Source organism: Gracilinanus agilis, chromosome 1 (genome assembly GCF_016433145.1).
Source record: "Gracilinanus agilis isolate LMUSP501 chromosome 1, AgileGrace, whole genome shotgun sequence".
Classification (NCBI taxonomy): domain Eukaryota; kingdom Metazoa; phylum Chordata; class Mammalia; order Didelphimorphia; family Didelphidae; genus Gracilinanus; species Gracilinanus agilis.
Genome location: NC_058130.1, coordinates 671,160,703 through 671,174,028, shown reverse-complemented (window position 1 = coordinate 671,174,028; position 13,326 = coordinate 671,160,703).

The following is a 13,326-nucleotide window of genomic DNA, read 5'->3' as shown; positions in this document are numbered from 1 at the left end:
CTCAAATATTTAAAGACATTGATCATGCCCCTTTTGGCCTGAGTTTTCTCCAGGTAATATATATAAAATTTAATATATGATATATTATGTATAATAGTTATAATATATTATAATATTATTAACATAATATTATATATAACATATAATATAATTAATAATTAATATTATATTAATAATAACTATAATAATAAATAATAATGTAATTAATATGTATACATGTTAATTACAGAGAACCTATTTAAATTTTTTTCTTTATTATTGTGAACTCATGAACAAAAATAAACATTTGAATGCACAAAAAGAATACTGTATGAGAAACTGCAAACTTCTGTTATGGACCGCTTGTTTCAAAAAATATACATGTACATATGTATAATGTACCAGAGTAGTAAAAAAACTGCTCAATTTGTTTGTACCCTCTTCTGAAACGTTGTTTTCTTCTATGCATTTTAAATGTTTTACTAACATTCTTTTTTTTTTTCATATTTATCACTGTGTACAATCCCCGTCCCTCTCTTCCCCAACAGAATAGAAGAGCCTTTATGTAATAAATATAAACAAATTGTGTTTTATTCATGGGACGGAATATTATTGCAGAAATCTCAAGTTCAAAAAGTCTGATAATCCAAAAGATTCCTACCATCCCATCCCTATACAAATACATCAACCTCACAAATTTTGAATCCAGCATTATCCTCCCTTCTTGAGGATTCTAGTCCCAGGGACACAAGACAGCATATTCTTTTCCCAGCTGGAAGTGCAGGGAAACAGATCTAATGTCCTCTTGTCCAGAGAAAAGAAGTCTTGGGGGACATGAGCTTCTACCAGGAGAAAGCTTGAAGAATTAGGGAGAGATGGGCTTATTTACTGCCTCCCTCTACCTCCAGACAGAGCTATACATGAGTAAACCAAAGATAAATCTTATCTATTGGGAGGAGATTCCAGGAAAGAGAAAACACTAAGGAATTCAACAGCTTTTCCCCCAGCAAATTGGAACAGGTGATGAATATGAAATACAAAAGGCCTGTTGACAGTATGAATTTGCCCACTAAGGAGGAAAGGACAGAGCCTGACATGCCCCTGGGTATTTGGGCTCTTCTTTCTCATTCCTAAAAGCCAGGACATGGAACATATTGAGAAATCCATTCTTTAAAAAACAAAAATCCCTCAGGGTACAATGCAGGTAAGAGGCCAAAGTTATTCAGGGGTAACAGCAGGCTAGGACTATATCCTTAACTATGTACCTACTTGTTTCTCCTAAGGAACACACCTTCCTTTAGAACAGAAATAGCTGTTTTTGACTCGCCTGGCCAGAAAGCCTCCCCCACAGGTTCAGGAAGTACAAGCATGGGCAGGGGTTTGGACTAAGCCTCTCAGGCCCCTTCCAACTCTAAAAAACTACAAGTCTCTGTGCTACTGGGCTCAGAGCCAAGAAGATTTCCTGGGGGACAAAAAAATTAGGGCAACAGAAGAAGAGATTTAAAATGCGAAGGGACCTTAGAGAGCATGAAGACTAACTGCATCATTTGGAGGAAACTGAGAGGTCCAAAAGAGATTTCAAGTGAGATGGAGGATTTGAACCCAAGTCCTCTGTCTCCAAATGAAGGTCTCTTTCCATTGTACTGTATTATTGTTGTTATAGTTCAGGCATTTTTCAATTATATCTGACTCTTTGTGACCCCATTTGGTGTTTTCTTGGCAAAGGTACTGGAATGGTTCACCATTACTTGTTCAGTTCATTTTACAGATGAGGAAGCTGAGGCAAAGAGGGTTAAGTGACTTGCCCAGGGTCACACAGTTACTAAGTGTCTGACATCAAGTTTAAACTCAGGTCTTCTTGACTCCAGGTCCAATATTCTATCCACTGTACCACCTGGCATCTAGTATCAGACTGAGACAGAATTACATGGAAAGGCTTCTAAGCAGGAGTCAGAAGACTTGGGACCCCAGCTCTGTTCCTTGGACAACTTTTTTGGGCCTTAGTTTCTTCATGTGTAAAGTTAGGGGAGTACATTAGATACTCTTCAAGATCTGCCCCAGCTCCAACCACAAACTAAAGTAAATCATGCTGTGAGCTCCAAACATAATGGCTAAAGTCCTGGGGCGCAGTGGAAAGAGCTCTGGTGTCAGAGCCAGGAGGAACTAAGTTCATATAAAATCACCTTTGGCTATCTACTGCAATTAGGTGGCACTCTGGACAGAGCTATGGGCCTAGAATCAGGGACACCCAAATTAAAATGCAGCCTCTGGCATTTATTAGCTGTGTGACCCTGGGCACTTAACCGCCATCTGCCTCAGTTTCCTCATTTGTAAAATGGGGATAGTAACAGTATATACCAGCCAGGATTATTGTGAAGATCAGAAAAGAAAACATTTGTAAAGTGCTTTGCAAACCTCCAAGTGCTTTATATATATTAGCTATTGTATTGTTGTTGTTATTGACACTTTCTGTAAGTTGTTGAGCAAATCACTTCTTAGATTCTGTTTCTTCCTCTGAAAAATGGGGATAATAACTCCTACCTCACCCAGCCTAATCAAATAAGCATTGTGCAAATCTTGAAGCAGCATATAAACTTGAGTTATTAACTAAGTGACCTGTCCGAGTCCATTTCCTCATGGATAAAATCAAGATAATGCTGGCACTATTGCCTCATAGAAATTGTTTTGTTATGGGGGGAAAAGCACTTCATAACTCTTAAAGGGCTACCATAATGGTGAATTATCATCAGTGAGTTAGCCTTCCTCTGGAGTATTTGTATTTTGATAGGTGACATAGTTCCAGGCAAAGGAATGAATCTTTAATGGCCGAATTTCGGGCATTGGGAAGCCAGATAGGAGAGATGCTCATTTGAGCAAATTTGCCCCTTTTTAGACAGACAATTACTCTGTCCATAGATAAGGCCAACCTTGTTCCCTTAGGCCCAGAAGTGAATAATATAGTTTGCACAGGAAGAGTATGGTCCTTGGATCCTCAACTGTTTCCTGATGAGAATCTGCTTCTGATCTCCAGAGATCAAAGGGGAGGATGACGTTGAGGGTGCAGATTGCCAATACGGGGAGCTGGGACCATCACCTCTTCCTGTGAGGAGACAAGAAGAGGGCCTTGTGGCATTTGGAGATGGGCCATGAAAGTCTTCAAGAGCCTGTAGTTAGGGACTCAAGACAGAAGAGATAAGAGCCCTTTTTCTCCCAGATGTAGCTTTGGGGGAAAATCATGGTGCCACAGACAATGATTGAGAGGTCAGTTGCATAACCGAATGTGTAATCTATATCTCAGACAGTTGCATCTCTCCAGCAGCCTCCTGACACCCCAAAGACCTCCTTGAGTCATTCTTCATATCCCGTGACTGGATGACTCACGCTTCTTGGTGTCCTTTGGGGCCCTGCCAATCAGGTGCTGGCTCACTGATCAGAATTTAATCAACAATGAGCTGAAGCTCTCAGTCAGCTTCAAACCCTGGCCTTTCCAGTTCCTCAGTTGTCCTGAGAAGAAATTTGGCCTGGAGGGAAAAGCTGGACGTGGAGTCAGTCCAGCCCTGTGCTGGAATCCTGACTCTGCCATTGTCTAGTTGGGTGACCCCAGATGAGAGCCTGCATTTACTTCTCTCATCCTTAAGTTCCTTATCTTAAAGAATAGAGAAGATACTTGTTCTTTCTTGGGTTGTTCTGAGGAAAGGCCTTGGAAAACTTTTAAGTGTTTTATAAATGGAACTTAGTATCATTATCACTCCAGAATTTTTTGATGAGGAGATTGGAGATAAGGAAGGAGGAATGTGGACCAGAGGTTGGAGGATATGTTTTCCCCTCCCACATTAGTTCAGTCAGATGGCAAAAAATAGATCATCGATGTGATGGTGACAAGTTTGATGGGAAGGAAATGAGTTCCTAATTAAATAATAGAAATCATTTACAAGTAGATATAACACTGGAAAATTATGTAATAATATTTGATGAAGAGGCAATGTGTCATGATACATAGAAAGAAGGCTTCAGAACATGGAAGACTTGGGTTGAAGCCCTGTCTCTGGAACATTCCAGCTACAAGAGCATGGGTAAATAATGTAACTCATCAGTCCTCTAGGCAGTTCTCAAGAGGAAGTGCTAACCTTTATTGACAGAGGGAATTTCTTCACCAGGGAGCTCTCTATACCCAGAGGTCTAGTCTTTATCCCTATGTAATACTGCACAAATTTCAAAGTAACTTCCAAGTTTAGGACCTCATTTTCTTATTACAACCCTAGGAGGCAAAATGGGTTTTCTTTTGCTCATTTCAAACTGAATCCTAGAGAGACTGAGCAATTTCCCTAAGAGCACACACTTAGGAAGTGGAGGAGCTGAGAAATCCAAAGTCCTCTAACTTCCAAGTTAGAGACTTCTTCCACTTCACTGTAGGATCTAAGAAGAATCAAAACAAAGGTCTGGAAAGAAACGTGACTATAAAGGATTCTAGAGAGAGTCCTTGAGCCTCTTGGGAAAAGACCTTAGTCTACCAAAGCTCTCCCTCACCTTGCCCCCCAATCTCTAGAGTTGTCAGTGTAGCCCAGTTTTCTAGGAGGCTTTGAGTCCCTCCTGCCCACACACAGAGTAGTAGGTTAGGTCCCAGGTACCAATGACTTAGCACTCCAACTTTTCTTGTCAAGCACAACTTTAAGCACTCTTTGTCTCTCTCTCTCTGGCTATCTCTTTCTTTCTACTTTCTCCCTCATCTTTACCCTTCTATCTATCCCTGCCTCTCTCCCTCATTTATTTCTCTCTCTCCCCCTTGTCTCTTTTTGCCTCTGTCTTTATCTCCATCTCTGGCTCTGCCTCTCTGGCTCTGTTTCTCTCTGTCTGTCTCTTTCTCTCTTTTCCCTATTTGCTCCATCCTCCAAACAGAAAGTTATCCGTCACTCTCTATCAGTCTAACCTCTCTCTAATCCTGGTCTAAGAAAAATAAAGGGGGGAAGGGGAACAAGCATTTAGGAATGTAGATTCTTACATATTATTTATACAAATATATACATATATATTATGAATATATATTTTTAACTTGAATCAATAAATATTATGTATAATACATTATATTACAAATAAATATATGACTGCGTGTATACAGCCATTGAGGGAATTTGTTTTGCTTGACTGTGCACTTTTAAGTTTTTATTTATTTGTTTATCACATTAAAACATCCAGTTAACTTCCTCCCTCCCTGCCCTCCCCATTAGAGAAGGTATCATTTGACAAAAAGATATACGTATATATAAAACTATGTCTGTGTGTATATTTTACAGAAATTTGTTTGTCTTTTCTTTTTCCAATGAAGTGAGAGTGGGAGAGAAAATAGACTTCCATTAATTTTTTCAGAAGAGGTGTGGGTGCTCCAGATGTGAAATGTTACATGCACTTTCAGATGACATCAGTGTATGTATTTTTAGTTTTACTTCCCTGTTTTCCTTTGTTACAAGAGCCCTCTCCCAAGGTGGGTGTAATCTGTAAATGTTTGTAATGTAAAAAAAATCAACAAAAAAATTTTTAAAGATGCACAAGGGCTCATGAATAGACACAGAAGCATAAAACACTCAGATTACTTACTGCTCAGCTCCCCCCCAGAATGAAATTAAACTTGGAGTTTCTATCAGGACAACCCTCAATTATTCCAATGAGTCTCTCTTTCCCTACGGAATCCCACACAGTCTCCCCAAGACTGGTAGCAACCATTTTATGATTTAGACACTCCCCCACCACCAGCAGGTGAACATTCTTTGGGGGTTGAGCAAGTCCCTTCTTATCAAACCTGAGCTGTCCAAGGAATTTTTGTCTCCAAGTAGGACACTGGCAGGAAACTATGTATACTATCTGGTTTTTCTCCATAGAGTACACTTTATCTGGGAATCCCCAGAGGAGCTGGGGCTCTCCAGTCACTGGAGAGTCATTTGAGCTGAGGGTGTATGTCTGACCATCTGTTAAGATACGAAAGAGGGGATTCCTGCCCTAGGTGGGAGGTTGGACTAGATGACTCTCCAACTTTAAGATTCTATTCTATTTGTCAGTGGTAATCCAAAAACGATGGGTAATCTAAAATGGTTATATTTGGTTTGGGATTACAGTTAGAGACATGCACTCATTTAGAAATACACACTCAGAGACCACACACATACACACATACTCAGACTCTCAGACACTGACATGGCTGCCAAGAAACCAAATGCAAACTTGGGTTCATTAAGGGAAACATGGTGTACAGGATAAGGTTGATGATAGACCCCGTGCTCTGCCTGGGTCAGATCACATCTGGTACACCCCATGGTCAATTCTGGGCTACATTTTAGAAAGAATCTGGATAAGCTGGAAAACCTGACCAAGAAGGATGACTAGGATGGTGAAGGGTCTCAAGATCATGCCATATGAGGACTGACTGAAGGGATACTTAGCCCAAAGGAGAGAAGCTACCTTCAAATAGTTGAAGAGGCATCACCTGGAAAAGGGATTAGGCTTATTCTGTTAAGCCTCATAGGAAAGAACTAGGACTGATGAGTTGTTGTTCATCTTCATTTTTTCAGATGACCAATAACACCACAAGGTGATGTCTTGACTTGCACGTGAATTTGGACTAAAGTGAAGTAGAGTTACACAGTCACCAACTTCTACTCTCTCTTCCAGAGTCATCCAAGTCCAGTGGCAAGGCAAAAGTCAGGATGACTTGTGATGCCCTGGGATGTAGTGGATGACTTTGATATCTTCAATGTCTAATCAAGCTCTAAGGGATCCAGAGTGCCTGCTTCCACTGCCTCCATGGTCTTTGGGACAAATTGTTCTCCTCTGCCCATTCTGCCATGGGAAGTCCCCCATTCTTGGGGTACACATTCTCCTAATTTGTCAATAGGTTTGAAGCCTGTTAGTTACCCTCAATCTGGTTTAACCTGTCTGCCTAGATGGTTTTACCAGAGTATGGCCACTGTGCATGCTACAGCTTCTTGGAGTCATGGGTAAGAGTTGGTTGATAGGTACAAAAGTGGATGAGCAAACCTGAAAAGGGCTTGGCAAGCCCTCACAGCAGAGGCATTAGTCCTCTCTAAATACCCATATATAAAGAAGTTATCAAGAAATAAATGTATGCTTATAGTGAGAAAATACTTGCACATCATATCAAGCCCAAAACTTGACTCCCTATTAGTGTGATTTATTGAATGAATGAAAAATCATTTATTAAGTCTTATATGCCAGGCATTGTACTAAAAAAATGAAAAAATAGAAAAATCCTTGACCTCATGGAGTTTTTATTCCAGTGGTGGAAAAAACATCTGAAGAAAAGAGCATCTGATGAATTGATCCATAGAGCAGTCAATTGATACATCCTTACCCGGAATATTGGAATTTAATTACTGAGCCCACAGTGAGAGAGGGAGAAAGCTTAAAAGGCAGGACATGTAGATAGTGACGTAAATGGTAGGGGAGGGGTGGCATTAGAGGGTTGCATTGAATAAGACTTCAGACTCAGCTTTCCACTAGTGGTGAAAAGATTATTGGCATCTGATTTGTAGATTTTTCTGAGATGGGACATGAAGCATGGTCTTGTTCTGTCAGCTGGGACCTGCTAGACATAGCTGATCCTCTATTGTTTACATCCTAAGACTCCATTGAGCTCTGGGATGAGAAATCCCAATGTGATTAAGAAAATGCTGCAAATCAGATGCCAGTAAACCTTGGACCACCAGTGGAAAATTGTCTACGAAGTCTTATTCAAGTAACCCTCTAAATGCATTTACCACGTGATGATGTGTATTATATTTATCTGTATTTGTCTTAGCTTCCTATTGACTATAAGTTCCATGAGAAGAAGGACTATCAATATCTCTGCCAGGATCTACACCGTATTCTGCACACAGTTGGCACTTGATACATGCATGGTGATTAAGCGAATGAATGAATTCTATCTTGCTTCTTCAAAACCTCATGGAACCATTGTTTCATTGCTATGGGTATTCTCTTTACCAACACAGATTGTAACACCTCCATGACTTTTTTAAGGAATCTTTATAAATTGGTTTGAAAAACCGTTACCTGCTAGCCAGTCTCCTGGTAATAAAACTCTCAGACTTAGCTAGGCCAGTGCTTGGATGACATAGATAGTATCTGCACTCAAAGTTTCTGTAATTTTGTACAACCTGCCAAAGCTTACATTCCACTATCCCAACCTTCAAAAATCCCAGGATTTTTAAATAACCAGGAGGGTAATCTCTGCAACAGAGAATAGGATTTTTTGATGAATTTCCCTATGTTGAAAAAGAATTCCTTTTTATCCATCTTCTTTTTCTTTCTCTCAAAGAGGCAAATTTCTTTGGACCCCTTCAGTCAAAAGAAGAGGTTCTACTGAGTGAGTTGGAAAATAGTAAGCCCAATGTCTCAGGAACCCCCAGAACCTCTCAGTCTGTTGAGCTTCTGGCTCGCCTGACTGAGTATATGCAGGCAGCATTTCAAAGTTACAGTGAATATGTCTGAACCATGGCCGAGGAAGATTATATCAGGGCATAATTTTCTTTGTAGAGTCTAGATAGGAACCTGATTTATAGATTCCGGGCTTCCACAGCCTCTTCTTTGATTAGACATCAATCAGGTCAAGGGCTGAATGTTCTTTCCTGCATGAAGGTTTATTTGGGAACAAGCGGGGAAACAGTCCATAGTTTCTCAGAAAGATTGTTGGTGGACTATTTATCTCTTCTACCAGCCAGGACAACCAGCCAAACACTCAAAGGTTATAACGGTCTTTAATGAGTCTCTAAGGGATGGAACCAGTATGGCTAGAGTAAGACACAAACCTAGGAAAAATTTTTTCAATAGACTAACGTGCCTTCATTTTCACCTGGCCCCTGTCTGGATCTTTGCTTTCTGTGAGACTTCAGTTCAAGGAGTGATCATCCAGTGCCCTCACTCTATCCTTTCTCCTAATCACCAGCTTCTTGGGGGAACCTCCTGAAGCATTGCTCTTTATCGCCTATGCCACATTGCCTCTCTTAAATAAGATAACCCATTAGATTGGACCAGACACGAATGTAGCTTTTAATTTAGAAGCTTCTTCTAGTCCAAGCATTTTAGTGTTGTTTTCTGTCTTTTTGAAGGGGCTGATTACACAATTATCTAAGCCATGTAAAAAGAAATGACACTTAGAGACTCAAGGACACCAGAATTGGGTGTGCAGTGCCTGTGGACAGACTGGCACACACAAAGCATTCAGCCCGGGCATTTGGGTTTCTTCAAGAGTTTGGCTGGCTCATTGATTACATCCTGTCAAAACAGACCAGACCTGTTCAACAGAGTCCTTGGACAGTGGGAGCACACTCCTAGCATTGACGTCACTGGGGCCCTTGTTTCTGTCTCTAACTCAAGCTGGGTGGGAAGAAAGTCAGGCCTCTTTTTTAGCTCAGGTTCAACAGATTAGGCGACCTTTCAAATACTCAGTGTGTTCCATTTGCACCTCTTGCGGGGGCCACCATGGGATAGAAAAGCTCGAGTTCTGGCACGAGTTCCCTTTCCCTACTATTCACCCACACCAGCCCTAACTGGGCTCTCTTCTTCTCACCTGACTCACCTCACATTTTGATTCTTGTAGAAAGGCCAAGTTACATTGAGGACTTCTCTGTTCTTTTTTAATGCCTTTTGAATCCTCTGGCTAAGGGAACTCGAAGCAATATGAAAGCTTTACTTCATCCCCACCCCTTCTACTTATTCTTCTATCTTCTCTCCTTCCCCCACTGTCATTATCCATATTTTCCCTGAACCAAAGGACAAATATTGCTAATGAATTAGAGATGACAAGGATGTTTGGAGACCGGTCATCATTTTCTTAATAATTCATATAGTTCACAGTTATTTGTAGTTACGCATTGCCTGACCTGATGCCACTCATCCCATAGATTTCCATTCATTCAATAAACATGTTTTAAGCACCCACTGTGTGCTTCTGTGCTAGGCATGTCGGGAGATAAAAAGTTTAGATAGCTTATGATTTCCACTCTCAGGGAGATTTCAGTCTCCCAGGGGAATAAGACACAATTAGTGGTAACTATATGACACAATATCCCATTCTAAATACATCAGAGGTTCAAAACAAAGGGCTTCGTGAAGTCCAAGGAGGAAAGTTACTATCAACAAGGGGCCTTCTTGGAGAAGATGGCATTTGAGCAAGGCTTTAAAGGATGGCAAAACTTCAGAAAGTTAGAAAAAATGTGAGCAAACACACATTATGAGAGCATGGGGCATTAGAGGAGGGACAAACAATCTGAGGTAGAGAGGGCACAAAGAGGAGTGTTTTAAGAAAAGGCTGAAAATGTAGGGTGTTACCAGACTTTGGAGGGCCTTGAATACCAGGCAAAGAAGTTGGAACTTTGCTCAAGTGACAATAAAGATTTCTGAGTAGGGAAGTGACATGGTCAGATCTATGCATAAGAATGATTGGTTTAACAGTGATATAGACCATGAGGTAGAGAAGGGAGCAAGATGTGGGAAAGGAAGACCTAGTGGAAGACTATTAGTTCAATCAAGTGGAAATGAGAATCTGTATTATAGATATAGAATAGAAATCAACAGGAATAGACCTTTGCTTCCATGAAGGGAATGGCAATCTACTAACTTAAGGCTCCTCTTGGAATCAATAAGATTCTTAGTTGTAAGATGCCTCTGCAGAAGCTCTCTTCCCTGACCATCCATTGTTCCCTCATTCCCATCCATGTCAGCCTCATCCTTCCAGTATCCCTATCCTTCCTTCTCTTTCCTTCTTCTTCCTTCTCTACTTTCCCTTCCCTTCCCTTCCTTTCTTTTACCCTCCCTTCCCTCTCTTCCCTACTTTCTCTTCCCTTCTCTTACCCTTTCCTTTATTTCTCATTCTCTTTCCTTTTCTTACTTCCCTTCTACTTCCTTCCATTCCTTTCCTGTCTCTTCCCTTCCCTTTCCTCCCTCTCCTTCCCTTCTCTTCCACTGTGCCCTCTGGATGGCCTGTTCTATTGTTAATAAACCATCCTTCATATTAGATCTAAACCCTCTTTCTCCAAAATGACTTTGTAAATATTTTGGATTTTCATATACATGTTGTTTTCCCCAACTGAATGCACATTCCTTGAAGTTAGGGACAGCTTTGTTTTTTCCTTGTTTCCCCACATTGTCTGGTACACAATAAGCACTTAAATGTTAGATGAAAGGTATTAATTTTCACAATGACCTTGTGAGATAGCAAGTGCTGAGTATCATGGAGAAATGATTTCTCTAGAAATAATTTCATAAGAAACTGAGTCTTTTAGATATGAAATATCTCAGTTAGGGTCACATAGCTTTTAAGTATCAGAGCCAGGACTCAAACCCAGATTTCTTCATTCTCAGTGTTCTTTCCACTACATGGTGTTGTCTCTGAAATACACTGTGTCAGGAACATTCAACTGAGTTCTCGTAACTGGCAGGACTTAACGCTTCATTCCTAAACAGTCCTATGTTGCATTTGTTCCTTAACCTTGCCTTCTCACCACTCTGTCTTGCATCACGTTGGATATTACTTACATTTTTAATTGCTTTTTTTAAAATTGCTTAACTCATCCTGAAGCCAGCATTTCAGGGTAAGAAGCAACACAAAATCCTGGCTCATTTCCCAGTTTTTCCAATGTTTTTCATTGCTTCAGGGAAAATTGATATTCTTTTTTCCCCCCAATACAAGTTGAGGCAAGGGAGGAATCATTGTTCAGTGGAGAGAGCACTAAATCTGGAGTCAAAGGACAAGAACAAGAGTCCTGTTTTAGTCAATTATTATTTGCATGACTTTGACTAAGTAACTTCCACTTCACCTTTCTGAGGGGTTAAATACCTCATTTGTATAATGAGTGAGTTGCCAGGAATATGCTAGTAAATGTTTAACAATTAATTTTTGGAGAGAAAAAATCTATGGAGGACACACTTTTAAGTCAAATTTGTTTATTTAATATTTTCTCTGTCACTTCCTTAAGTCTAGAGAATCAACAAAATAATAAATCAAGACCAGATCTCTTAATGTTTGTTGATTTCTGAGGTGTAAATGCTCACAATGAAAACTTAGCAATTGGCCCTACCTATTCTGTATGAGGGCAGCTGGATGGCACAGTGCACAGAGATGCTGAGCCAGGAGGCAGCAAGACTCATCTTTTTTAGTTCAAATTAACAGCTGTGTGACTCTGGGAAACTCACTTAACCCTGCTTGCCTCAATTTCCTCATCCATAAAATGAGGGAGAAAAAGAAATGACAAATCACTCCAGTATCTTTGCCAAGAAAACTCCAAATGGGGTCATCAAGAATCAGTCCGGACTGAAGAACACCTGAACAACAGTCAGTATGAGCTGGTTCCAGAACACTCTTTAGTTGGGCTATTTTGGGAAAGTCATTTCATTTCTCTGCTCCTCATTTTCCTCATCTGTAAAGTGAAGGGATTGGCCTAGATGATTTCTATCATTTCAGTCTTGGTCCTTCCAGTGCTAAATCTATATTCCTATGTTTATTGAACTTCACAAGCAAACTGGCCATTCCTGCAGTGATTTTAGGCTGAGCAGGGCTTTTTCTATGGGATAGTTTACAAGTTCTAGCATCACAGACAAAGTTCAGCTAAGACCAAGGGAAAACTTGCCCTGGTCAATCACAATGAAAGGGGTCATCTCGTCCTTCATTTCTATAAATAGCTTGATCTGGCCTCTATTTACAGGGAAGGGTACCAGAGGCCATATACCCTGTGTCCCCTCTGTGTATGTGTGTGACTGGACAAGTTCACCCAGATGTAGTTACCAGGGATTTAGGCTATGTAGGGAGGAAGAGGGGAGATGATGAAATTCATCTTGACTTACAGCAACAGATGGGTCCTTATCACAGACGTGCTTGGTCATCTGCCCTTTCAATCACACCAAAAGGACAAGAAGGCCTAGAACCATTCAGTCTGATGTAACGACGATGTGGCAAGATGGGTCATAGACTGAGAGAGCTATGGGACCTCTGAGACTATCTAGGCCAACCTCCTCATTTTACAGATGAGGAAACTGAGGCTCAGAACTCAAGGTTAAAGGGATAGTGAGCCGTGTTCTCTGATTCCCAACTTAGCACTCCATCCATTATATCATACTGCTCCCCCTTAGGGTACTGAGTAGTACCTGAGTGCTCAGTAATTTAGGATACTGAGAAAACATCCAGCCTGACCCTCCAGTTGCAATTTATTTTAATACAGTGGGCAAAATAATAACAATTGTAGCTTTTCAGTCATGTCTAATTCTTCATGCTGCCATTTGGGGTTTTCTTAGCAAAGAACTGAAGTGTTTTGCCATTTCCTTCTCCAGCTGATTTTACATATG